The sequence below is a fragment of the Lissotriton helveticus genome, chromosome 4_1 (genome assembly GCF_964261635.1).
Source record: "Lissotriton helveticus chromosome 4_1, aLisHel1.1, whole genome shotgun sequence".
Taxonomy (NCBI): Eukaryota; Metazoa; Chordata; class Amphibia; order Caudata; family Salamandridae; genus Lissotriton; species Lissotriton helveticus.
This window is the reverse complement of record NC_136063.1, coordinates 2,086,365,342-2,086,392,339: the sequence shown is the minus strand read 5'-3', so window position 1 is coordinate 2,086,392,339 and position 26,998 is coordinate 2,086,365,342.

The following is a 26,998-nucleotide window of genomic DNA, read 5'->3' as shown; positions in this document are numbered from 1 at the left end:
CTGTCATTTGATAGGTGTGGGTACAGGTTGCAGAGCCTTCCTGACCACATGTCTCTGACTCGGGGTTGATGGGGAAGCCACCTTGGGTAAATCAGACATCAATGACACGAGTTTGTTGGAACTCTGGAAAATAATATGGCAGTCACTGTTAGAATTTTTATTGACAATCTCAACATTGTGCGTACAGTTGTCATAGCGTACATTGACATTGTCTTTACTGATTTGACACAGTCATGCTTGCCTAGAACATAGCCTACATTGACATTGTTTCTACTGTTAACAACATTATCATTCATGCATGGGTTATGGCATACATTGACAACACTGAGGGTATCAACACTATTGGGTGGGCATAAATTAGGGCATAAATCGACATTGCTTTCATGGGTATTGACATGGTTATGCAGGCATAGGTTATGGCATACATTGACATTGCATTAATTTGTATCTCGTATTTATCTGGAACAGAACTGGCCATGCCAAGTAATTAACGCACCCCAGAAACATCTTGTGTGTGATCCGCATGTGACAGCCCTTGTACCTTAGCAGGATTAGGTGTTATACCCCCATAAGAACAGATATGGCCAAATAATGTTAACTTTGTTTTGTGGAACTAACATTTCTGTGCATTCAAAGTCAAACTGGCATCAGCAAGTAAACAATGTACTTGAGTGAGAGATTTAGCTTTTTTTGTTCAGCTCTGAAAACAAATATGTAATCGCAATAAATGAAAGTATTCATGACGTGCTGTATGATACATCAAATGGCATCTTGAAAAAGTCCTGCAGCCGATGACACACCAAAACTTAGTCTTTTGTATCAAAACAGACCAACATGTGTAGAAAAGGTTGTAATGCAGCAGCAATTTTCTTTGAATCCCAACTGATGATTGCCTTTATTCAAATCAAGGCGAGAGAAGAACTTTGCACCATTTAATTGAGTTATCATGTCACCAAAGTGTGGACATGAATGTTGTTCTCATTGAATTGCCTTGTTTGCCTGACGCATGTCAATGCATGTGCATACAGCTCCTTCACTGTCCTTTGTGTTCAATATAGGAGAAAACCATGGTGTGGGACCTATAGAATCCTCAATGATATCATGCTTAAGTAACAATTCAAGTTCTTTTTCAACAGCGTCTTGTAAATGAAAAGCAATGCTTTTATGTCTTTGTGAAACAGGACAGACATCGTTATTACTATGCAGCTTTACTTTCATAGTCTTAAGCTTTCCTAAACCATGAAACAAGGAAGAGAATTAACTTACTTTTTTGTGATGCACATTCATGTTGTAGTTTACGGAAATCAGTCCCATATGGAGATAGGAGACAGGCACCTGATGCTGTACCCTGAATTACATGGATGCACCTTCATTTTGTGTGTTTCATCGTCGCTACAAGTGAGCCTTGACTTTTTAAGGGCACCGATACAGCCCATGTGTACACTTTGTGGTTTTCGATGGTGTATGGTGCAGTAATGGAGACAATTGATCACATTTCTCCTCGGACATAATGTTTATCAAAGCATTACTTTCGATGATGAAAGGTATCGAACAACCATTTGCTTTTAGGGTAATTTTGGGACAATTATGAAATGGCTTTGGTGCTTTGGCATGTCGACTTTTGAGTTACATTTTTCTTCACATGCAGCTAGTCTCATGTGCACACGCTCTTCTGAGGTAAAAACCTAGATGGCACAATCATCTTCTTCACTTTCACTTCATAGTGATACAGAAGAACGGTTTGACGATGATTTAGATGACAATTAACTTTATTTGATGTTGATTTGCCGTAACTGATGTCACCACTTGGTCGTGTGGGTGCAAGTCGAATGTTGCTTTTAGGGTGTTCTGGCAGCCGTTTTGTTTTTGCGCCTTAAGGCACTTGCGTTTTCCTTTGCTGTGGAAGTCATCATAAAATAGTTCTCCTTCCCACAGCCTTTACATATCTGTCCAATAGTGAGACATTTGCCTTCGTATGGATACTAAAATCCACATCTAAAATACAACTTCTTTTTACGTGTAAACATCACTTTGTGTCATTCGGTCTTTTGCATTGGCGTACTTTCATACTCATGGCTGATTCATTCAGGGCACCTCTGGCCTCCACATTAGCAACTTCTTTATCAGCACACTCTTCAGATCTGGTAGCCATTAATACTTATTCCGGACTAAGAGTTTATCTATGCTTTCATAGTTTAAATGAATCAAACAAGCATCCATCAATAACTCTAAGACGTATAGCTTCTTTGTCCTTAAATTCATTGTACAGTGTTTGATGAGTGTGTCGAGTCTTTCCACAAATCCATTGACGGTTTCAGCAACTTTCTGTCATTCTTGACTGAAAATGTATCTTTCGTAACCCACATTGGGCATTGGATTCAACTTGAGATTCAAAGTGTCTTTAAACTGATGATGTGTGATTTCTTTGTCAGTTTGTGGCATAGCCCTTATCACTACTTTTACACTACCACCAGCCAGATTTTTGAGGCATGCTATAATCTTTTTGTTATCAGTCTCTTAAAGTGCATCAGCGAAAACATCAAGAGACTAGGCTTTGGAATGGACCACCTCCTTCCTCTCTGGCAGAACTCAGAGTGTCCACCTCCCCCATTCCGATCTGAAGCCTCCGAGATCATCTACGGCGTACCCCAGGGATCTTCCCTCACCCTGACACTGTTCAACATTTACATTGCCCCACATGGCACACGTTGCCTGACAGCACGACCTCAATATAATCTCCCATGCCGACGACACTCAGCTGATCCTCTCCCTCACCAAGGACTCCATCACCGCTAAAGCCAACCTCCACAAACGAATGAAGGCCGTCACCAACTGGATGAAGATCAGCCGACTGAAGCTGAACACAGGCAAAATGGAGGTCCTCATCCTCGGCTCCAACCCTTCAGCCTAAGACAACTCCTGGTGGCCGACGACACTGGCGGCAGCCCCGACACCCACCAAACACGCACGCAATTTGGGAATTATTCTCGACTCAACGCTCTCCATGACCAAGCAAGTCAACGCCGTCTCCTCCTCTTGCTTCAACACCCTCCGCATGCTCCGCAGGATCTACAGGTGGATCCCGACAGATACAAGAAGAACAGTCACCTAGGCCCTAGTCAGCAGCAGACTCGACTATGGAATTGCCCTATACGAGGGAGCCCCGACCAAGCTCATCAAACGACTGCAACGCATCCAAAATACCCCGGCATGGCTGATCCTCGACGTACCATGCCACAGTCATATGACCCCACACCTGAGAAACCTGCACTGGCTCCCTGTCAACAAGAGGATATCCTTCCAGCTCCTCATCCACGCACACGCACTCCACAAGACCGGCCCAGCCTTCCTCAACAGACAACTCTCCTTCTACAGCCCCAACCGCCAGCTCCACTCCGCCGACCTCGCACTCGCCACCGTCCCACGCATCTGAAGAACAGCCACCGGCGGGAGACCCTTCTCCCACCTCGCTGCCAAGACCTGGAAGACCCTCCCACTGAGCCTACGACAGACCCAAGACCTCCTGACCTTCAGGATGCTACTCAAGACCTGGCTGTTCCATCAGTAGCGCCCCCCCTCCTAGCGCCTTGAGACCCTTGCGGGTATGTAGTGCACTCTACAAATGACTGATTGATTGATTGATTGATTGAAATATATCTAAGCACACCATCCATCTAATCTAATATTTTGCTTTATGGCGGTCTAGAAAGTTGGTGGTGGTATGAGGAAGGCATTGTAACCATTTATCAGAGTGCCTGAAAATGAGGTTGGAGTTCTTTCAGAGATTGTTAGTTGTCCACTAGGACCCACCTTACCCGCACCATCTGTGAGACCTTGTAATGGATCGGCTTGTGGATCATCTCTTTTTTGGTCTTCATTGGGGCTCTCCACTGTCTGGAGACCTCTGTAGTAGTTCTGAGCCGACACCTGGCAGCTTTGTCAGTGTGCCACTTCAGGAATTGGACAGTTCAGTGAGCACACCCATTGTGCTTCTTCTTGGTTCTCCTCCCCTGGTGCTGAGGTCATATAGCTCCACTTATCGAGAATCTGGTAAATGCAATGACAGTGTGCTTTCTTATTAATTGTTTTGTCAACCAGCATCTTATGTATTTTATTCATATTTAACTACTGCAATCTTTAGAGCTTATTGAAGCTTATGGAAGCGCCGGGACGCCCCTTTGCGGGGGCAGCTGAGCGCTATACAAGTTGCTATAACATAACATGACATTTTCTGTATCTGCCTTTGATAGTATGATAGTATGACTTTATCTTGTTGGGCAGACCGGTACATCATTATATGGCCTGACTAGAAAGTTCTCGGCCAATAGGGTGTACATTTCCTGCAGTTCTTTCTTTGCCTTCAACTGCTTCACAGTGGCTGGAGCTGCGCTTTGACTCCACATGCATTAAGTGTCATTACCATACTTCGATGACGGCACAAATGGCACGCACAAGCAGTTTGCTTTGCTTGAGCCACAGCAAACTCTCTGGGAAAGATCTGTCGATCGTTGGGTGTCTTATCCCCTATATTGTTGCCTAGTATAGCTATCTCCCCAGCGTAGGTGCCTGCCAATGACTGTGCCCCACATAGAGCATAGTATTACACATTGTTCATCTGTGTATAACCGCAAACTCAACATTCTAGATCAACGTTCAGTGCATTCCACTCTAATGATAATGTAACAGCTCTATGTCTCTACATCACCAATCACAGAATAATTGCAAAAAAATTATGCAAAACATTAATTAAATGAGACGTGTAAGGGTGGAGCTAAAATTACCCTGGTCCACTACACCATGCCATGAGACTGTGACCATGATTTCTCCAGTACTATCAACATTTTTAAAGCATTTAATGTGCTTTTATCTGCTCTTCAGGGACATTTTTGATTTACAGAAGAACTATTCTTCTTACAACTTTCCTGTTCAAAATATTTTCAGGTAACATTGCATTTCGTAATCTCTGGTGCAACTGAGAAATTATGGTATTCGGTTTGTTTTTTACAATTTGTTCACAAAACAGTTTAACGTTTTGTCCATATTTATTATTATTATATACAACATCGTCACAATAGAGCTTTTACTAAACCTTTGTCTAATTATAACAAAGTATCCAGTGTATGTATGTGATATTTTAATGACAGTATTATTTTTTTATCAAAGTTTCTACTATTTGACATTTATTCTGTTCTATTGGTGAATCTTCTTTTTACCTTTATTTATATTATGTTTCTCTACCTCCATTATATACCTTGTCAATCTGAAGCAGTCTAATTTGGTAACTTCCAGTCAGAATAGTAGTAAACTGATGTTGATTTTTTTTCAACAATGGTTTCTTTTTTCCTGCGAACTATTATTATTATTATCGATCCGTTGATTGAGCCGCGTGAAGAATGGAATGTCATTGTTCTGCGCTCTAAGACCTTCATGCATCTTGCACAGTCTCAAAGGAGCGGACTCAACAATACCCTTTTGTGTATAAAATTAATTCACGTTCGTTCAAAAAAAAAAAAAGAGAGAAATGTCCACCACCTTTTTCTAGGGGCTGTGTGCAGAGCACGAATTAGTGACTACTGAAAATAAATCATTTAGACCCCGCGCTCGTCCTTCTTCTCCAAAACATGAGACAATTTGTGCCATTTTAAAGAGAACATAGATTGCCAACTTAATCTGAGGGCGTTTTCATGGGCATCGCTGTCTGTTGTGTAGACGATGCTCTGGCAACAGAGTCCCGAGGTGGGAGGGGGTCCAGGCTAAGAATTTTTTCTAAGATAAAGGCGGACTGGGGTCTAGCTATATCTTTCATCTTTGCAGAGCACAGCTGGTGTATAGGACATACATTTTAAAGAGAAAGGAGATAAGGATGAGTCTAAGGGATAAGAGAAGAGGGAGAGAAAGGTACTTGAAATAAGGATGCCAGGGAAAAAGGAGGAAGGAGATATGGGCAAGTGAGAGACCGAAAAATGGAGGCGAGTTACACAGAAAGGGGGCAGGAAGGAAAGAGTGTAAGGTAGGAAAGACATGGGCGGTAAGAAGTACGGAGAAATGTAGGAGAGAAGGAAGCGAGGCAGAATGAGCAGGGGCCCACATATTAGTAGTGCAGCAGGCACACTGGCACACGAGCCCACGGATGTGAGGAACCCTCTGCTCCCCAATTGGGTCTGTAATTTATTACGGGCCCAGGTTGGCAGGGATCTGTTCTCCTTGATTGAATTAGGGCCCTTGACGACCAGGCTACTCCACTGGCCATTGCGTTTATTCATTTAAGTCTCACACCTGGCCCGCCCCGCCTTACTGCGCTTACCTGCACTGGCCACCGCTTCTCAGAAGTGCTTAAGAACGCTGCAAAAAACAGGAGGCCCACTAGTATTGCCTCAAACAGAAGGTCATGGACGAAGAAATTTGGGTCTGGATATGCAACCGTTCTGTAAGAAAGACTCGTGCTAGGATTTACTCTAACTTTTCTTTGTAATTTAGAAAAACTTTGAAAAATGCACAAAAATGCATTTTTCAAAGTTCCCTTGGAGCATGTGTGTGTGCAAGATGTACTCATATGCAGATTTCAGGGGTGCAATAGAGGGTCCTTTTGACACCCTGGCACCCTTTAAATTGCATTCTCAATTTGCGATTCTCTAAATGAGAATCGCAAATTGAGAATGTCTTCCCATTTATTCCTATGGACCTCTAGCCCCATAGGAATGAATGGGGAGGTGTTCCTTAATTGTGACTCGCAATTTGTGTGTCGCATTTAAGGAATGTTTAGAAATTGCTATTTTTGAAGCGATTTCTACATGCATAGCCTTTTTCTATTCCTTATTAGCGAATCCTTATTTTTCGCTAATAAGGAATTGCAAATAGCATCGTTGATGCATGTGCCAGTAAGTTGTCACTGAGAGGTGCAAAATATTAATGACCATTGCACTTTTGATGGGTTCCATATGCACAAAGTGTGGACGTGGCCCACTCTGCAGGGTCATCTCCGAACATGTTTGCCTGCCTCCCTTAATTTATTTGCTGAATTCATTTTGTTGCCCTTAGGCCACTGTGCACATTACCACTGCTAACCAGGATTAAAGAAATGTGTGCTTACTCCACTAAACATAGTAACATTGCTTTACATCCAATTGCCATATTTAATTTACCTATACATCCTTGCAGAGTGGTATACCGTATACCCAGAACCTGTACATTAAATGATATTAGTGGGCTTGTCGCACTTATTCTGCCACCCACATACTTAGCCCTTTATAAAAAAAAACCTTGCCAAGCCTGAAACTCCCCTACTATGGCACATATGTCACCCCTAAAGTAGTTCCTATGTAACCCACAGGGAAGTGTGCTATATAAAAATAAAAGGTAGGATATGGACTTTTAAGTGTTACATGTCCTGGTACATAAAAACGTCTAAATTCATGTTTCCGCCCACCGCCCTTGGCACCCTCCACCCCAATAGACCAGGCACAGAACCTCGGCATCATACTTGACTCCTCCCTCACCATGACCCGCCAGATCAACGCTGTCACCTTCACCTGCTTTAACACCCTCCGCATCCTTTGCAAGACCTTTACATGGATCCCCCAAATCCAGAAAGACCGTCACCCACACCTCATAAAAAGCAGACTGGACTATGGAAATGCCCCCATGCTGGAATCAACAAAACCCTGCTGAGCAAACTCCAGCCCATTGAGAACATCATGGCCAGACCCGTCCTTGGAACTTCTAGTTCGTCTATACCATTTAAAACCAATTGCAAAGCCACCACTTCCTCAAGCTTAAATGTAAGTGTCCCCTAAGGAAGGCCTATGGAGCCCCATGACAGACAACTATATATTGTTAAGTAAGACATATATTTTTCATATACCTTAACAGCAACACTTCGTAATTGTCATTCTGCTGGGGAAACGTTAGTAGCCCCATTGGCTAATCCAGAGTTTACCGGCTGGTACCCCTGCCTGGCTAACTTCTAAATGGGACTGCCTAGCTGGGTACTGTAAGGTATCAAAATAATTGTGGCGATGAACTTGACATGATGGCCAGGTCAAGTTTAGTGTCATAACTAAAGTTCTGCTACTTTTAGAAAGTTACCACTCTGTGTCCAGATTGCTCGGTTGCCTCACAATGGCCCTAACACACAGACAACGCCCCCCTGTCTGGGGAGATGTGTAAATGACTCCCAGGCTTAAAAACAAAGGACATTGCCACAGAGTGAAGTGTGACCTCCTCTCCTAGGAAGGCCACTCTGGGTGCTAACCCAAAAGGAAAGCTTCAAAGGGGAAGCTGCCTTTAAGGGCGGCCTGTGACCAAGCTCCAGAGCAGGCTGCCTTTTGTTCATGCAGACAAGTTGGAGACAGGGACAGAGAGGTAAAGAACGTCCCCAAACAGATTTTTCTTTAGCTTGTATCACACATGTAGCCACACCTCTAGGGTGGGATACCAAGCTCCTGACGACTGAGGTGGCCCCAAACTTAATTCCATGACAATGTAGCAACTGCACTGCAATATGCTACAAGTGGGTTTACACAGAACGTAAAAACAATCTGACCTCTAAACTGAAGAATTGTCAGAGCTGTTTGAAGGTCACATGTCACCTTGTTCTGTGCAATTAATGACACACATCAGATGGCTTTCAATTGTAAAATGTGATGGCCCCTGTGTAATGCATATGTGCATATTATGGACACATCGGGGCTGATTCACAGAGCTAACTTAAGGCAAAATCCTAAACTTAATACTTTTGGTTATACACAGAAGTTAGGATTTTGTCTTAAGTTTGTCTTAAGACAAACTTAAGACAAAATCCTAACCTAAGTCTGTCTTAAGTCTGTCTTAATTTTATCTTAAGTCTGTCTTAAGTCTGTCTTAAGTCTGTCTTAAGTTTGTCTTAAGACAAACCTAAGACAAAATCCTAACTTCTGGGAATACCAAAAGTAGTACGTTTAGGATTTTGTCTTAAGTCAGTTCTGTGAATCGGGCCAGTCATATTAAAATAAGCATAGATGCTGTATCCTGTCACAAAAATTGAAATTGAGATGTGTACAGCAACATGAATGCTTGTACCAAAATTAACATGTCCATCACAAATGTACAACACTTATGTATGGCTTGTTAAATATATCAAACATTTCTAAATGAGAATACATGCATGGCACAACACATTATGGGAAATAACATCAACAGCATGGAAATTAGTAACAATCAAATAATAAGGTCAGGAAATCAAAATGTGTTAATCACTAAGAGATAACTCACTGTAATATATTGAGTAATTAAAAAAATATATATAAATCAAAGGCTCTGGGCATGAAAGCTCCAAATCCGGGTTGCATACCCATAACATGCCTCCTATTCACACTGCCAAAATAAACATCCTCTGTAAGAGGTATCTATGTGCCAGAGATCAGGCATCTCAATGATCTTACTTGGGTGTGGGGTTCCTTGGGTTTGGGAATAGGGGGTTTGGGAGTGGTGGATTTGGGTTTTGGAGGGATGGGTTTGGATTTGGACAGGCTGGGTTTGTCTTTGGAAGGTTTGGTTGGGAAGTCAAAGTGTTGAGTTTGGGTGTGGCCAGGCTGGGTTTGTCTTTGGGAGGGGTTGTTTGGGAAGTGTAAGGCGGGTTGGGTTTGGCTGTGCTGGGTTTGTCTTTGGAAGGGGTGGATTGGGAAGTAGAAGGGGTGGGTTTGTGTTTGGCGGGGCTGTGTTTGTATTTGGCAGAGGCGTTTTGGGATGAGGAAGTGGTCGGGCCGGGGCAAACATATGTTCCTCCTCTGGAAAATGGGCAGGGTATTCCGGAGGGAGTTTGGATTGGGAGGCTGAGCGAGTGTCAGGGCTTGTTCTGCAGGCCACACATTGCTTTGTAAATGCAATTGAGGAAAGCCACCAGCTGGGTGATCTGACCACTAAGCCCCTGGATGGATTCAGTAGTGTGGTCTGGTCCACAGCGGAAGTCCACAATAGATCAATTGCCTTAAGGGCAGCCTAGGAGACCGGGGTGTGGTGAGGAGCATGCTGCAAAGGTGTTGCTATACTTCTTAGTGGAATGTCCACAGCCAAGTGGGTGATGAGCAAGAGGGAGGGTTGGGATGGGAATGTGGGTGGCAAATAATGATACAGTTAGAATGGTAGCAGTCTGGTCCGCCACCCCTAGGGACTAGTCATCAGTGGAAGCCTCTGAAGATGATGTCTCCGTGCCAGTCTCCTCAACCTCTGTGCCACTGTATCCCTTGGTGTGGGAGGAGTTTACACCAGGCCCACAGTAGCTAGCTTCATCCCTGTCAATGTGGTCACTGTCACCTTCACTTTGCACAGATGATGCAGTAAAGACAGATAGAACCGTTTGAGGGTATCTGAGCAAAGAGTTTTAACATGAACTTGGCTGATAAATCATTTGCCAAGTCTACATAGTAAACCACCTGCAAGGCTCTCAAACTTGCCTTCAGAACCATCAGTATTTCATGCCTGCAGGGAAGTATTCCAAAATCAATTTGCCTGCAGCCTATAACATCCCCAGGTTATCTCCCATGTGTCGTATGCCTTTTCTTTCTCATACACTTTGATTTCTCTGCATCATAAATAGCCCTGATAGCAGTATGAAATACATACCACTGGATAAATTCCTAAAGCGCTTCAGTACAGAGCACAAACATTTCCGCATATCCAAAAGGGACCTGTTTGGGTCCTGACATTTACTTTTCAAGATGGAATACTCCAACATGTATGCAATGGAACCATCTATCTGCAAATGTCCTTTGAAGTATCACTTTTCTCAACCTCCCTGCTTTCTCATCAGGACATAACTAAGGCATGTAATTTTGGGTACTTATAGCTCTGTCACCAATGTAGACACATTCCGGTATTTTGCAATCATTACAATCTGACATGAAAATTCACCTTAATTCTACCTTAAATACACTTTAGGGGATGACGGATCCTTCATCACAATCTGCTACTGGCTACAAATTATTTGAAGTTAGCTATTAAAACATATTTCAGATAGAAATTATGCCATCGTACTCTTGTCTAGTCTTGCTGGTGCAGATGCTCATCAACATATTTTCATTGTACCCACTTACCACTGTAAAATCTGAAACATGAACTGTCTCATATGTGCTGGCTATGCCATGGCAGCAGAAATGGGGCCTACACTACATACTCACATATGTGATGGAGCATCACACCCAATCTAATCCTCAAATGTGGCACGTTGGATACAAATGTCTCTCATAACATGGAGCCATGTGTCTCCTTAAACAATACTTGTTTTTTGATGAGGAATCTATTGACAAACCTTTGCACTAAATAATGAACCAGACACAGTATCAGATACCGTCTGAAAAACGTACACCTCTTGATATCGTCATCTGCGTTGGATGTGTGTCAACCAACATTGCTGTATATTGGAAAGGTTAAACAACTATATTAGCTACACACACTGACTCACCTCCTTTACACTGCTGTTGGGCCCTCAACAGACCTTTCAAGCTCCCACAGGGATGCTGGCCATTAGGGGGTCAGGCTGTTGTGCAAGTGCTTCCCTTGTTAGGAGGCCTGGTCCAGTTGGACTCCTGCTGTCTTCCTGGATCAGAGACGGAGGTCCTCCCACCTCTTTCCTCAATTCAGACTGCATCGCTTAAAGACCCACAGGCTCCCACAATGCCTTTGAAATTGTCATCCACAAATCCCACTTCTGATGTGTGTTGACCTGCATGGATGGGAACAAAATACAACAAAATATGTTTTTGTTTGTCTGTAGGGCTGTGAGACATTTTTCCCATCTCTCACATGCAATCCCAGAACAATCAATACAGACTATTTACGAACATGCCAAAGGTCCCACTAAACACTAATTAGCAGTGATCTGTGGAGTACCTCAACACTTGTTTTCTCCTCATCTTACCAATAAAACGTCATTAAAGTCTGGGATAGGAAACTTTCATGTAGTGAGACCCACTCCAGAATAGTCACATTCAATGTGAGATACTAAAGGCTAAACAACCTGCACATAATTTGCCAGTAACCACAGACACAACTACATTGTCTTCATGCCTAAGAGTCAGACTTTAATGTGTGCACCACTTGCTGTGACTTAGGGCAGAATGGGAGGGCTTTCATTTGTCTATGGGAGAAAGGTTTTGGGCGATGTGTGAACAAGTCTGTGTAGTAATGGGACATACTTGCCTGACTGATGGAGAGCATGTGACATATAGACTGGCAGTACAGGAAACACTTTCCCCTTATGTGACACCATGACATGTTTAACACATGAAATTATTCATATTCCAAAATATGGGTTGTACAGACACTTGACAGGACAGTATCAGACAACCCCATAACGTTAGAGAATCTACTGGGACTTTAAATGTCTTTTAAAAAAACATGGGTTGTATGTTTCCACTTAAACTAGTGGCACCATGCCTACTAGCCTTGCAAAGTAAGGTGTATGCAGTTTGTCTAATTGACCATGGAATTGTCAGCAAAGTGCACTGAAAACCCAAGTAATACTTTCAGGTGATTTTTCGTTTCAATCCACAGCCATTTGTAAGATCCTCAAACACCACCCTGTACCTGGCTAAATCATTCAGTTCAGTACACTCCAGTGTCAACACTTCACTCATGAACAGCCCGCAGAAAAAGAGGGAACAAATTCGTGTGGCAAACATTTCCCATTCAAACATGTACCTGTTCCTCTGGTGTCTCACACAGCTGGCTATACTGGGAGAGGACCTCTATGATAGTAGCTTCAACTCTTCAGGGGAGAAGGCAGGGGCCCTAGCACCAGCTTTGCCCAGAATCCTGCCCCCCAGAAGTTGGTAAGAGCAGTACAACATTACAAGAAGGTATTGTTGGCTGCCATATTAAGAGGCAAGTGGTCTTATATTCAATACACTGTGTACAAGTACACGGGGAACAAGATCCACAATGGAGATGGCATTGGCTTACGTGTTTAGGCAGCAGACACATTAGCCTATGACATTTGAAATGTATGATTTACGAATTTGATCATATTGCTATCCATGTTAGGCTTTTAAGGTTATATGCAAGAATAAATGATAACATGCAAATGCTTGATTTACAATTGTAATTACAACTTCTACATTCTGCTGGAGTACTACATGACTTTAGTGTTTTGTTGCAGTTGTTACGTTGCAAATGTCTAATACTTGTTTCCCATACAGACATAGCAACTCTGGGAGAATGATGATGGGACAACCTCAGGTGTTAATGCCGTTTCCAGACCTTGCTACCTTAGAGGAAAGGCTTTATATAAAGAAAAGCAAAGTGAACAGACAAACAATTTTGGATTTATGTCATTAGCTGGAGCCAGATCGTCAGCCTCACAACAGAAATCCCACATCTATTGCACTAATTGAGCAACTAATGGCAGTACTTCATTTTGGGGCCACCGGATTCATCCAATACGATGTGGAAGTATCTGGTGGAATGTCACAACCAGCTTTCTGAAGTTATTTCTGCAAGTATGAGACACATCAACAGCTTCATCTGGTTACCACAGCAACAGGATTTGGCCTATTTGAAGGGCGGCTTTTACAGTTTGGGTCACCTACGACATGTGGTTGGAGAAATTGATAGCACACATATTGCATTTGTGCCACTACATGCCAGAGAAAAGGTCTACCGGAATCAAAAGAACTTCCATTCAATACATGTGCAAGTTGTAGGCTTACGGAATTTGCACATCACAAGCGCCTGTGCCTGTTATCCCATCTCTGCCCATGATTCATTTGTACTACGGAATAGCCCCATACCCCTGTAATTGATACAACTTGGACCTGATATGGCCTGGTTTGTTGGTAAGTACAATCTGTGATGTTATTTTTTGGATACTTTCTAAGGTATCAATCTGAAAATGTGTTATACTTTTTTGTTCTGTTTTTTGTCTTCCATCTAGGCGATTCAGCTTATCCGAACACTGAGGAATCCTACAATGCCTGGGGAACTACACTTCAATGAGGCCCATGGAAAAACACAGAGGCCAATGCAGTGGGCTTTTGCACTCCGAAAAGGCAGATTTTTTTGTCTGGACAAAAATAGTTGAGCCCCTCTCTACTCACCCGCTTAGGTGTGTGAAATCACCATGGTCTGCTGCATGCACCCCAACATCACCCTGCGACGGAACATCCCTTCCATCGCAGAGGATAAACAGCATGAAGAGCCACCAGGTGAGGATCATGAATTGTGGAAAGAAGATTATAGTGATGAAGAGGAAGGTGTTGACTTGCGTCAAGATGTAATTGACAACATATTCTCATGAGTGTAAGTATATCTTTACATGTTATGTCTTTTACCATTTCACCAACTATTGATGTGTTGATGAGAGGAGTATGCAGTGGTACTTTGCTGTGAAGGGCAAGGTCAGCGAAAGCCAGCCAAAGGTGTTTGTTGATCTAAGTGTGGACACATTGACTACTGTCTTCAGTTATCTTGTTTCCCTCTGATTGTTTTGTGAAACTGTGTCCTCCACAATAATAATTTGGCCATCATGTTCTGTGTGATAGGTAATATATTTTTCTTGTATCTGTTTCAGGTTCCTTCACCATGTCATCTTCATACAGACCTTTCAAAGTTGTGACATTTTTTGGCATATGGTGCTGTTTCTAATCACAAAGGAAACCTGTGTTGATTCTAGGAAAGACAGACACAGCCTTCGGATGTACAGATCCTGAACCAAGGCAACTTACACTGTCATCTAATGGAAGATTACTTTGGACTTGTTCTCTTTTGTGTATTTGCACTAATGCAATATGTGTGCCATCATTTGCCTGACACATATGTGGTAGTGGAGGCCAATCATGAAAATCTCCCTTCATATTGGTGAAATCCTCATTGTGTGTAAAGTGCATGTATGTGTTGATGTTTTACATCATTGTGGGAGATACTGCTTGTGGAGCACCACTGTAACGTGGTTGTGATATTCAGATGCAGGAACACTGGCTTGGAATGAACATGTGTCTACTGAATGTAGTACTGCATTGGTTTTATCTCATGGTGTTTTTGAGGTGGGATTTCAATGTGAGCAGCTCATGACATGAATCAATAGTAATTTGCCTATGCTATAGTATTGTATTGGACATATCACCTTCTTCAATGGTGGCAAGGGCTTGAACTGGAAACGTACAAAGTGGCGCTGAATATGAGTGCAATGTTACTGCAGATGTTCCCTGACAAGTACTAGTCCAATGGAATGAACATGGTGATGATGATTGGATGAAATGGAAACATTTGGAATAATGATAGTGAAGATGAAATAAACATTGCTGACTTCAAAATCATCTATGATCACACAGGTTTTTATCATGGTCAAGTTATTAAGGGAAGAAGCAAATTAATTGATAGAGTTTAATTTGTATGAATTTTTTACTTGGAAATATATTGTGTTAAACTTTATCAAATTGAAGGGAGTGAACATAGCAATAGAAAAAAACAAAAACTGGGGAAATCAGTCGTGGTCAATGAAACCATAGTTGTCGAGCCAGAATTGTTAGAAGTCAAAATCCCAACATGCAACTGGAATTAGAAAGGCAACTGGTTCCAGAAATGGTCCACATGGTGAATGGTAGGCACACACTGAAGACAATTGGCATCAATGTTTCTTGCTGGCAGTGTTAGATGTCTAGCCATCCCTACCTCCTGGAAATTTGGGTGGTATCCACCTCTGGCAGGGGAGATCTACAACTGCAGGTACCTGGACGCTGTAGGTGGTTGTTCTGGTTGCAAATCCTCCCTTTCTGTAACCAATGTAGAGGGCTCAGATGGTGTAGGACCACAGGAAGAGGTGGATGGTGCTGGGAAAGCCCTGCACATGTGGGTGTAAATGTCCCGCAGCACCCCAATCATGGAACCCATACTGGAGTTATGGGCCTCCATTTAGTTGTTGTACTCCCTCAGCAGCTGCTTCCTGTCTCAAAGCCTGGTGAGTACTTGGCCCGTCATGTCTTGGGACTAATGGTAGGTTCCTAAGACATGGTCTGGGTGGCAGTTACAGCAGTGGACTCTGTATGCTGGCCCACACACACACTCCCACGGCTCCTTCATCCACCACCCTGTGCACTTGCGCCAGTGGCCCCATCCAACTGGTTCCTGGGTGAGCTGAAGATGGTGGTGGTGGGTCTCAACATCACCCAAGACTAGGGGGGCATACAATTGGTCTCACAGTGGAAGGAACAAAGGAAGTGGAGTGTTCGGGTTGCTGAGGTGTCACAGTTGAGTTTGAATATGTTGTTGTAGGAGCAGGGAGTGGTATTGGAGCTGTCTGCCCAGACTGCCCGGATCCAACAGGCCCCTCAAGCTCCTCAATTCCACCAGGAGCGCTGTAATCACTGAAGACTTGTCTCTGGCAGAAGTGGAGGTTTGTTCTAAGTGGACACAGCAAACATGCTTGACCAGTGTGACCTATTGAGAAATGAAGAACGTTCTTATTAGTAAAAGGGTGTATTGTACGTTCAAATTTTCAAAGACAACCAATGTAGATACCTAGAAGACAAATGAGGTAGAGATTAAGCATGGGCGTAAAATCCGTTCCGCTCGCAGAATTCGCGGATTTTCGGCAAATTCGCAATCCGCGAACTCTCGCGAATTTACCGAAAATGCGCAGATTCGCACGAAGCGGATTTTTTTGCTTGGGGTCGCGCTTGACAAATACAATATTGCGGCGCACGGCGTTCACTTACCGTCATTCAGCGTTTGAAGAGTTGTTTTTCTCCATGTTTGCGTGTGCTGCGCCATTTTGGATCTTGCTGCAGGATCCCGCGGGAGTTTGTTGACCGCGATTACGTCATCGCGGCTTGCCACCTTGCACAGCAAGAGTTTGTCAACGCCAGTACGTCATAAAGGCCCGTGATCACGCATTGCGGGAGTAAACACTTGCGAACACGTAGATGCGGCGGGCAGCGACAATCTCGCGTTTGCGAAATTGCTAAATTTGCAATTCTGCACAAGAAATCCACCAGCAGGCAGCATAAACCTTCTGAAAATGATGAATTTTATCAGAATAACTCCTCAGGTTGACATTTGCCTGCACTTTTTTTTGCAAGGAGTCCATTTTGGGGTGGTGGGAGGAAGGAAGTGCCCCACAGTCTCCAACTTCCTGTTCCTGTCCAGCAGGCTCCTCCCAGTGCTTTGTTCATGTCCTGGTCACTTTGATTTGGATCTTGACCTGGAAGGATTACTTTTTGTGGATGCTGCTGGATATTTGGATTTGAGGCCTTTTTGACTTTCTTTGGATTAGAAATTTCACAAGTAAGTTGATGTTGTTTGTTTGGGGCATTACAGTTGCTGCAACTACAATTTTGGAACTTTTTCAGAACATTAAATAAAATATATTGTGGGTAGCCACAGTATCCAGTAGGACCAGGGTTAGTTATGGGTGCATGATGCAACTGTTTTGTTGAATTTCAACATCATTTAGGGCATGGATGGCATTGGATTGTGGTGATTTTTGTGTATCACGCGAACTAACACGCCGCAAAAACAAACAAATCGTATATTCGCACGAATTCGCGGCTTCCGAATTCGATTTCGCGCGAATACGCGCCCCGCGATGATAGTGATGAAGAGGAAGGTGTTGACTTGCGTCAAGATGTAATTGACAACATATTCTCATGAGTGTAAGTATATCTTTACATGTTATGTCTTTTACCATTTCACCAACTATTGATGTGTTGATGAGAGGAGTATGCAGTGGTACTTTGCTGTGAAGGGCAAGGTCAGCGAAAGCCAGACAAAGGTGTTTGTTGATCTAAGTGTGGACACATTGACTACTGTCTTCAGTTATCTTGTTTCCCTCTGATGGTTTTGTGAAACTGTGTCCTCCACAATAATAATTTGGCCATCATGTTCTGTGTGATAGGTAATATATTTTTCTTGTATCTGTTTCAGGTTCCTTCACCATGTCATCTTCATACAGACCTTTCAAAGTTGTGACAGTTTTTGGCATATGGTGCTGTTTCTAATCACAAAGGAAACCTGTGTTGATTCTAGGAAAGACAGACACAGCCTTCGGATGTACAAATCCTGAACCAAGGCAACTTACACTGTCATCTAATGGAAGATTACTTTGGACTTGTTCTCTTTTGTGTATTTGCACTAATGCAATATGTGTGCCATCATTTGCCTGACACATATGTGGTAGTGGAGGCCAATCATGAAAATCTCCCTTCATATTGGTGAAATCCTCATTGTGTGTAAAGTGCATGTATGTGTTGATGTTTTACATCATTGTGGGAGATACTGCTTGTGGAGCACCACTGTAACGTGGTTGTGATATTCAGATGCAGGAACACTGGCTTGGAATGAACATGTGTCTACTGAATGTAGTACTGCATTGGTTTTATCTCGTGGTGTTTTTGAGGTGGGATTTCAATGTGAGCAGCTCATGACATGAATCAATAGTAATTTGCCTATGCTATAGTATTGTATTGGACATATCACCTTCTTCAATGGTGGCAAGGGCTTGAACTGGAAACGTACAAAGTGGCGCTGAATATGAGTGCAATGTTACTGCAGATGTTCCCTGAAAAGTACTAGTCCAATGGAATGAACATGGTGATGATGATTGGATGAAATGGAAACATTTGGAATAATGATAGTGAAGATGAAATAAACATTGCTGACTTCAAAATCATCTATGATCACACAGGTTTTTATCATGGTCAAGTTATGATGGAAGGAAGCAAATTAATTGATAGAGTTTAATTTGTATGAATTTTTTACTTGGAAATATATTGTGTTAAACTTTATCAAATTGAAGGGAGTGAACATAGCAATAGAAAAAAACAAAAACTGGGGAAATCAGTCGTGGTCAATGAAACCATAGTTGTCGAGCCAGAATTGTTAGAAGTCAAAATCCCAACATGCAACTGGAATTAGAAAGGCAACTGGTTCCAGAAATGGTCCACATGGTGAATGGTAGGCACACACTGAAGACAATTGGCATCAATGTTTCTTGCTGGCAGTGTTAGATGTCTAGCCATCCCTACCTCCTGGAAATTTGGGTGGTATCCACCTCTGGCAGGGGAGATCTACAACTGCAGGTACCTGGACGCTGTAGGTGGTTGTTCTGGTTGCAAATCCTCCCTTTCTGTAACCAATGTAGAGGGCTCAGATGGTGTAGGACCACAGGAAGAGGTGGATGGTGCTTGGAAAGCCCTGCACATGTGGGTGTAAATGTCCCGCAGCACCCCAATCATGGAACCCATACTGGAGTTATGGGCCTCCATTTAGTTGTTGTACTCCCTCAGCAGCTGCTTCCTGTCTCAAAGCCTGGTGAGTACTTGGCCCGTCATGTCTTGGGACTAATGGTAGGTTCCTAAGACATGGTCTGGGTGGCAGTTACAGCAGTGGACTCTGTATGCTGGCCCACACACACACTCCCACGGCTCCTTCATCCACCACCCTGTGCACTTGAGCCAGTGGCCCCATCCAACTGGTTCCTGGGTGAGCTGAAGATGGTGGTGGTGGGTCTCAACATCACCCAAGACTAGGGGGGCATACAATTGGTCTCACAGTGGAAGGAACAAAGGAAGTGGAGTGTTCGGGTTGCTGAGGTGTTGTAGGAGCAGGGAGTGGTATTGGAGCTGTCTGCCCAGACTGCCCGGATCCAACAGGCCCCTCAAGCTCCTCAATTCCACCAGGAGCGCTGTAATCACTGAAGACTTGTCTCTGGCAGAAGTGGAGGTTTGTTCTAAGTGGACACAGCAAACATGCTTGACCAGTGGGACCTATTGAGAAATGAAGAACGTTCTTATTAGTAAAAGGGTGTATTGTACGTTCATATTTTCAAAGACAACCAATGTAGATACCTAGAAGACAAATGAGGTAGATATTAAGCATGGGCGTAAAATCCGTTCCGCTTGCAGAATTCGCGGATTTTCGGCAAATTCGCAATCCGCGAACTCTCGCGAATTTACCGAAAATGCGCAGATTCGCACGAAGCGGATTTTTTTGCTTGGGGTCGCGCTTGACAAATACAATATTGCGGCGCACGGCGTTCACTTACCGTCATTCAGCGTTTGAAGAGTTGTTTTTCTCCATGTTTGCGTGTGCTGCGCCATTTTGGATCTTGCTGCAGGATCCCGCGGGAGTTTGTTGACCGCGATTACGTCATCGCGGCTTGCCACCTTGCACAGCAAGAGTTTGTCAACGCCAGTACGTCATAAAGGCCCGTGATCACGCATTGCGGGAGTAAACACTTGCGAACACGTAGATGCGGCGGGCAGCGACAATCTCGCGTTTGCGAAATTGCTAAATTTGCAATTCTGCACAAGAAATCCACCAGCAGGCAGCATAAACCTTCTGAAAATGATGAATTTTATCAGAATAACTCCTCAGGTTGACATTTGCCTGCACTTTTTTTTGCAAGGAGTCCATTTTGGGGTGGTGGGAGGAAGGAAGTGCCCCACAGTCTCCAACTTCCTGTTCCTGTCCAGCAGGCTCCTCCCAGTGCTTTGTTCATGTCCTGGTCACTTTGATTTGGATCTTGACCTCGAAGGATTACTTTTTGTGGATGCTGCTGGATATTTGGATTTGAGGCCTTTTTGACTTTCTTTGGATTAGAAATTTCACAAGTAAGTTGATGTTGTTTGTTTGGGGCATTACAGTTGCTGCAACTACAATTTTGGAACTTTTTCAGAACATTAAATAAAATATATTGTGGGTAGCCACAGTATCCAGTAGGACCAGGGTTAGTTATGGGTGCATGATGCAACTGTTTTGTTGAATTTCAACATCATTTAGGGCATGGATGGCATTGGATTGTGGTGATTTTTGTGTATCACGCGAACTAACACGCCGCAAAAACAAACAAATCGTATATTCGCACGAATTCGCGGCTTCCGAATTCGATTTCGCGCGAATACGCGCCCCGCGAATCGCGCGAAATTGCAGAAAAACGATTTTTGCAAAACTGAAAGCACTCAGCAGGTGCAAAAGTTCAAGCTCATCATTAGTAACCATTCCCTTCAGTGCTTCCTGAGGGGCCCCTTCCAGAGTTCAGCTGCCTACTTGCAACTATTCTATGACCCTGCTATGACCCTCACAGCAGGCTCAGAGAATAGCTACAAGTATGCCACAAAGGTCCTGTTAAAAAAAATTACACTGCAACAGAAAGCAATTACAGATAAGGAATCAGGTGCCAGACTGGGACTTCAAATTCAGTGACACATTAATCAGCCCCTAATTCATTCATGTCAGTTGAGGCAGGGCAAGTGTGCTAATGAATTTTGCAAAACTGAAACCACTTAGCAGGTTCAAAAGTTCAAGCTCATCATTAATCAGGAAGCACTTACAGCTAAGGAAGCAGGTGCCAGCTCAAATTCAGTGACACATTAATCAGCCCCAAATTAATTCATGTCAGTTGTGGCAGGGCAGGTGTGCTTTTCCCCCCATAATCTACAGTGATGAACCAGAGGGTGGCAGTGATGAACCAGAGGTGGCATGGGTGAACCAGAGGGTGGCAGTGGTGAAACAGAGGGTGGCAGTGGTGAAACAGAGGGTGCTGTGATGAACCAGACGTAGAAACAACATGGTCGCGACCGTTGCGACCCGACAAGTAAGTTCGCGTTTGCGAACTGGTAAAAAACCCTCGCAAACTGGCAGAAACCCTTGCGAACACAAAAAAAAAATTCTTGAGAGTTCGTGAATTTTGCGGATTGCGAATCCATAAATGCGCAATTTCGTGAATTGCGAATACGCAAAATTTGCCCATACTTATTAGAGATTATAGGGATGATAGCTTCCAGTGGTATTGCACATATTACCCTAACTTGTAGCATTTTTGCATAGTACAACTAGCCTGCAGGTTGTTGTACATCTTCCTAAATTCCTCCTGTGTATGCAGGTTGTTTGCTACAGCATTCACTCTGTCCCAAATTTGCCTTTTCTGAGATAGGTTTGTATTTTGGACAAGCAGTTGAGGTTCAAATCTTAGGATTTCATCCATAATGACTGACAATTCTTTATCTGTAAAATATGAACATTCTTTGGCCTGGCATTGTGCAAAAAATGAAATTAAATGAATAATTTACCACAATGCATTAAATGAAAGGGTATAAAGGGACAGGAGACAAGTAGAATGGACGTGATTGGTATGAACGTTTCATAGTGGAGCTGAAAAAGCAAACAAACATGGTCTCAAATTTCTTTTTTTTTATAGTGTGATATGCAGGTGTTACCATTTGGCCAATGGCCATCAGGTGTATTATACTTGCATCCATCCAACGGTAATAATGCATTGTTGAGCTTGTACCATGAAGAACTCCCTCCACCAGGGAACCGCTGCCAGGAGACTGCCAGCACAACTGTGAAATCAAAATCAGCTCAGCAGGACCCCTCCGTCCTGATGGCAGCAGCGCAGTATTGCCTGGCATTGGAGTCCACCGCATTGGCGTAGGTATGCAGCGACCGCAGCAGGAAACACTCTGTGGACATGGACAGCGAGGCACACTCCATGCATTTAAATATGGCAGGTGAAAGACTGTCAACTCGGCGGAATACTTGGGCTACTACCACGGCGGAATGGTGGTAAGACAGCCAAGAATAAAATCGGGCCCTTAATCTACAAATTCAATCAGCAGCCCTAAGGATTCACTGAATTGAATTGAATTTCCAATCCTGTTCAAGAACTCACCTACCTAGTTTCATCACATAATATTCAAACCCTAACACCTGATCAAAATGAATCGGATGCTTACTAATTTACTTCCGAATATGAAAACTGGCATGTAGGGTAGCAACGAAGGACCTCCACTCCGGTCTGTCTTGGGCAAATTTCTATATGGTACCGGAGCTGTGGTTCAGAGTTTTTATTTATGTTTCCACATGTCACTGCCATGTGTTCTCTGGCCTACCCCATTTCTGTTTACCTTTAGGAGTCCTTAGGAGAGCTGTTGGTTTGATGGAATCTTTTTCTCCTCTGATTGTGTGCCATAGTTCTCTCCATTTTTCTCATAATGATGGTGTCCATGCACCCTGCTTGTATTTGGTGATCAAATACTGGATGGAAAAGCCCAGAAAATGGACAACATTCTTCTCAGATTACTGGTGTTGGAGAATGACAGTTTGGTAATGTCACTTTTCGTCATCACCAGCATTCTGATCCAATATGTACAGAATGCAGCTCTGGTAAAGGCTCAGCTTGGTGTTGGCACTGTACAGAGATGGCCTACACTCAATATTCTGCATTCTGAAGGCATTCCTGGCCTTGTTCAGTCTGCTGTTGATGTCACTGCCTGCAACTCCATCATGTCTTCTAGTACTGCCTAGGTAGGTGAACTAATCAGTCATGGCAAGATCCTCTCCATCTACCTTGACTGGTGAAGGGTTTGGGATACTGAGTGTCATGACTTCTGATTTCTTTGTGTAGGTCTTCAGGCTCAATTGCTGTGCATAGACGTTGAGGTGGGACTTCTTTTCCTGCATATGCTGGGGTGTGTGTGTGTGTGTGCGAGAGCTAGACTAGGTAATCTGCCTGGTTAAGGTCCTCCACTGTAAAGAATAACTACCACCTGATGCCTCTTCCTCGGTCTTCCAGTTGTGCAACGCACCAACGAGTCAATGTAATGCTGAAATTACACATTCCTGTCTCACACAGATCTTGGGCCCGATTCACAGAACTAACTTATGACAAAATCCTAAACTTACTACTCATCGGAGTCACAGAATGCACTTAAACATAACATAACACGTGTATTTGTAAAGCGCACATTCACCCCAGCGACGAGGCACCTTGGCGCTAAAACAACAGATGTATGTCGTTACCCAACTCAGTGGTGCTCATTTTATCGACCTCAAATGGATGAAAGGCTGAGTGGACCTGCCGGGATATGAACCTGTGATCATGAGGTCGAACGCAGGTCCCTGCAGTGGATGCATTAGTCCACTGAGTCACCAGACCTGTCCTAAGTTTACATCCGCACTCGGGCCGGAATTTCCGCACCCGGAGTGTAAGCTCCAAACTCAGAGTGGAATCTCCACACCCGGAGCGAAATTTCCACCATCAGGCCGGAATCTCCTCTTCCAGTCCAGAATGCCAACAATGCATCAGATATACTCAATGAACACCAGATTGTGGGTATTCCAGCCCGGAAGCGACTATGCCGGACTGATGGTGGAAATTCACTCCGAGTGTGGAGCTTACACTCCAGGTGCGGAGCTTACACTCCGGGGGCGGAATGTAAACTTAGGACAGTAGTGAGTGCATTCTGTGAATACCACGAGTAGTAAGTTTAGAATGTTGTCGTAATATAGTTTTGTGAGTTGGGCCCCTCGACTCTAAAGCTATACTAGTTATCTAACACCTTGTAGATAAAATGATCATAGAAGCTCTCGATGAGAAGAATTATCTCCTGCAGTATGGCAGAGGATCTCAGTATACACCAGTGGCTGTAATGGTGGATACTGTTAAAGGCAAAAAAAGTCATTGGGATCTAGACTGATAAATCACTTTACTGTAACAAGCCTACCAAATTAGACTCTTCGTTCACAATGTTCACTTAGTCCAAGATTGCCCCCTGTTTTAATTCCTGGAAATCCCTAATGCATCCTATCACCCTTACAGATTTTTTCCCTTAATAGTTCACTATAATATTAGGAGGCTTCAATTTAACACATCCAATAAGGGTTATATATCATCAATTAACCGAGTGTATAGTACCCCAGAGTTGCTTAAAAAGTGAACTTTCTTGTCATCAAAGCTATGAAAATCACATTTATGTCCTTCTTTCTAGATTTGTACAGCAAAAGCAGGGCAATGAGGATACCAGAGAGCTTTGTATGTTTTTGAACTTATAATTACAGAGCTAGACAAAAAAAGATATAACAAATAAAAAAGACACTTTGTTTGGTGGGATTCTAATCTTTAATATTGATCTCTAACACATTGTTGGGTGACTTGGGTATATGATTTGAGGAGCTGTGACATCAAAGGAGTAAAAGGGCCTTACAATATTCACAGTTGTATGACATAATACGGGTGGATGGAGTGCCTGTCGCGCAAGTATAATATATGATGTCCCGCTATCGGTTAGAGACGAGCAACCCGTACATCTCTTCAGGACCCCCACTTTCCCCACGCACAAATCCGCTGCTGCGGTCTTAATTCAGCTAGTCATTGAGAGAATCTGCCTAAAACCTGTTCACCTTTGCTGCTTGGTGACGCAGGAGAGGCCGCGGGAGATAGAGCTGCTGCTCAGACGGAACTTTGCTGACTTGGAGGGTTCTCTCTTGGGTTGCCTTGGGAGAGTTACTTCTGTCATCTTCTAGTCTCCCCCGCCGCCGGTCAATGGACCATCTGCGGCCGCAGAGCGGGGGGACTACACCTCCCATAAGACATAGCGGGTTTGTACTGCCTACACACGTCCAACTACGTGCCCGGAGGCGCACAAAAGACCGACGCACCCTACGCGTAGCGGGACGCGTGCGGGCGGTGCCGGGCTAAGGCCGGGCCGTCTGGGGCTGTCCGGGGCTGGCCGAGGCTGGGCTGGGCCACCCCTCATGGTTTATCTCCCGTACATACTTGGACTTACTGGACTTATGTGTAAGACTTCATATTTTCTTTTAATATAGTTTTTCTGTCCTTTAGATATACCTGTACGTGTTTTCTTACTCATAAATATGGTCACTCTGCAAATATTGGCCAGGAAATCCCTCGTGGGTGGGTCCGTTCAGGGAACACTAGACCAATTCATCACAAGGGCGTCGTCGGTCTTAGAGCGCGAAATTGCTCTTACCGAGCGGCGCTTATCCTCTGAACTGCAGAAGAAACGCTCCTCCCTGGGTCATATACAGACAATAAATAGTCCTCCTGACCGGTTTTTGTCCTCGGATTCCTCCTCTGATATTGGTATACCATTACAGCTTCAAGATAGGTCAGAAACTCCAACACGAGTTAGGTTAACCAATCAGGTGGATACTAGCTCCTGTTCACAAACTGATATTTCCTTAGGGGAACAGATAAGTCTAGTAGCCAATGGGGAAACACATACACTAACCAACTTCCCAGGAGCAGGTCAATCATCCAAAAGGCATGCTAGGGGAATCAGACGTAAGGGTAGACCCACCAAATGAGTTAAATTAGTTACGAACCCATCCATCATTAAAGCCCCAGTGGAAAGTAAATGTGAGCAGTGTAACTCATGTACTAAAATAGTCCACACACAAGATCTAATGAGTGACTTAGAGAAACTGATTAAATCCTTGGTTATACCACTTGTCGAAAGGGTCAAAAGGCTGGCGGAGCAACTGGGGTCTCTTTATAAGGTAAATGTAGCGAATACAGAACTGCTTAAAACAGTAGCTAATATTAACAAACATCAACCTGTTGACCCAACGCCAGAAACGGTCAAATCCGTCTCCCTACAAAACTCCGAACCCGTGCTTACCAATAGAAATGTTACCCCCTCCACCCAGCCAGTGACCACTTCCCGGGTTCTAACGAAAAAGACGGCAACTGGTGATAGAGGGTTAAAAAGTAACCAAGGTCCGCAACAGACTAAAAATTCAAATCCATCCCACATAGGACATAACCCACCATGACTTGATCAGCACATTGACCTCCCGCCACAGACAGAGCCTTATGTAATTGTACTCACCGGTGTACCAGAACTGTCATCAGGGAAATATGAGGCCTATCAGGACTTGAAAAATAAGGTAATACACTGGCTAAGCAAAAACAGGCCCCTACCACCCGAAATCAATGGCGAGATTTTGCTTGTCAGACGATTAGGGTGGGTAGGAAGGAGGCCACAGAACATACAGGGGGACTGTATTATTATTAATTTTAGAGACCGCAGGGCAACTAATTACATTAGAGACTGGTTTCCTGAGGGATATGGGGGCGACATATCCACCAGGGACCTAAGCTATTTTTACCCTTGTGCCTTGATAGGGACACATTACAGACCCCCCTATCAGTCCAACCAGAGAATGCAAGGTTCTAACTTCAATGTTACCACCTTTAATAGGTTTGCCACACTCGAGGGAATGGAGG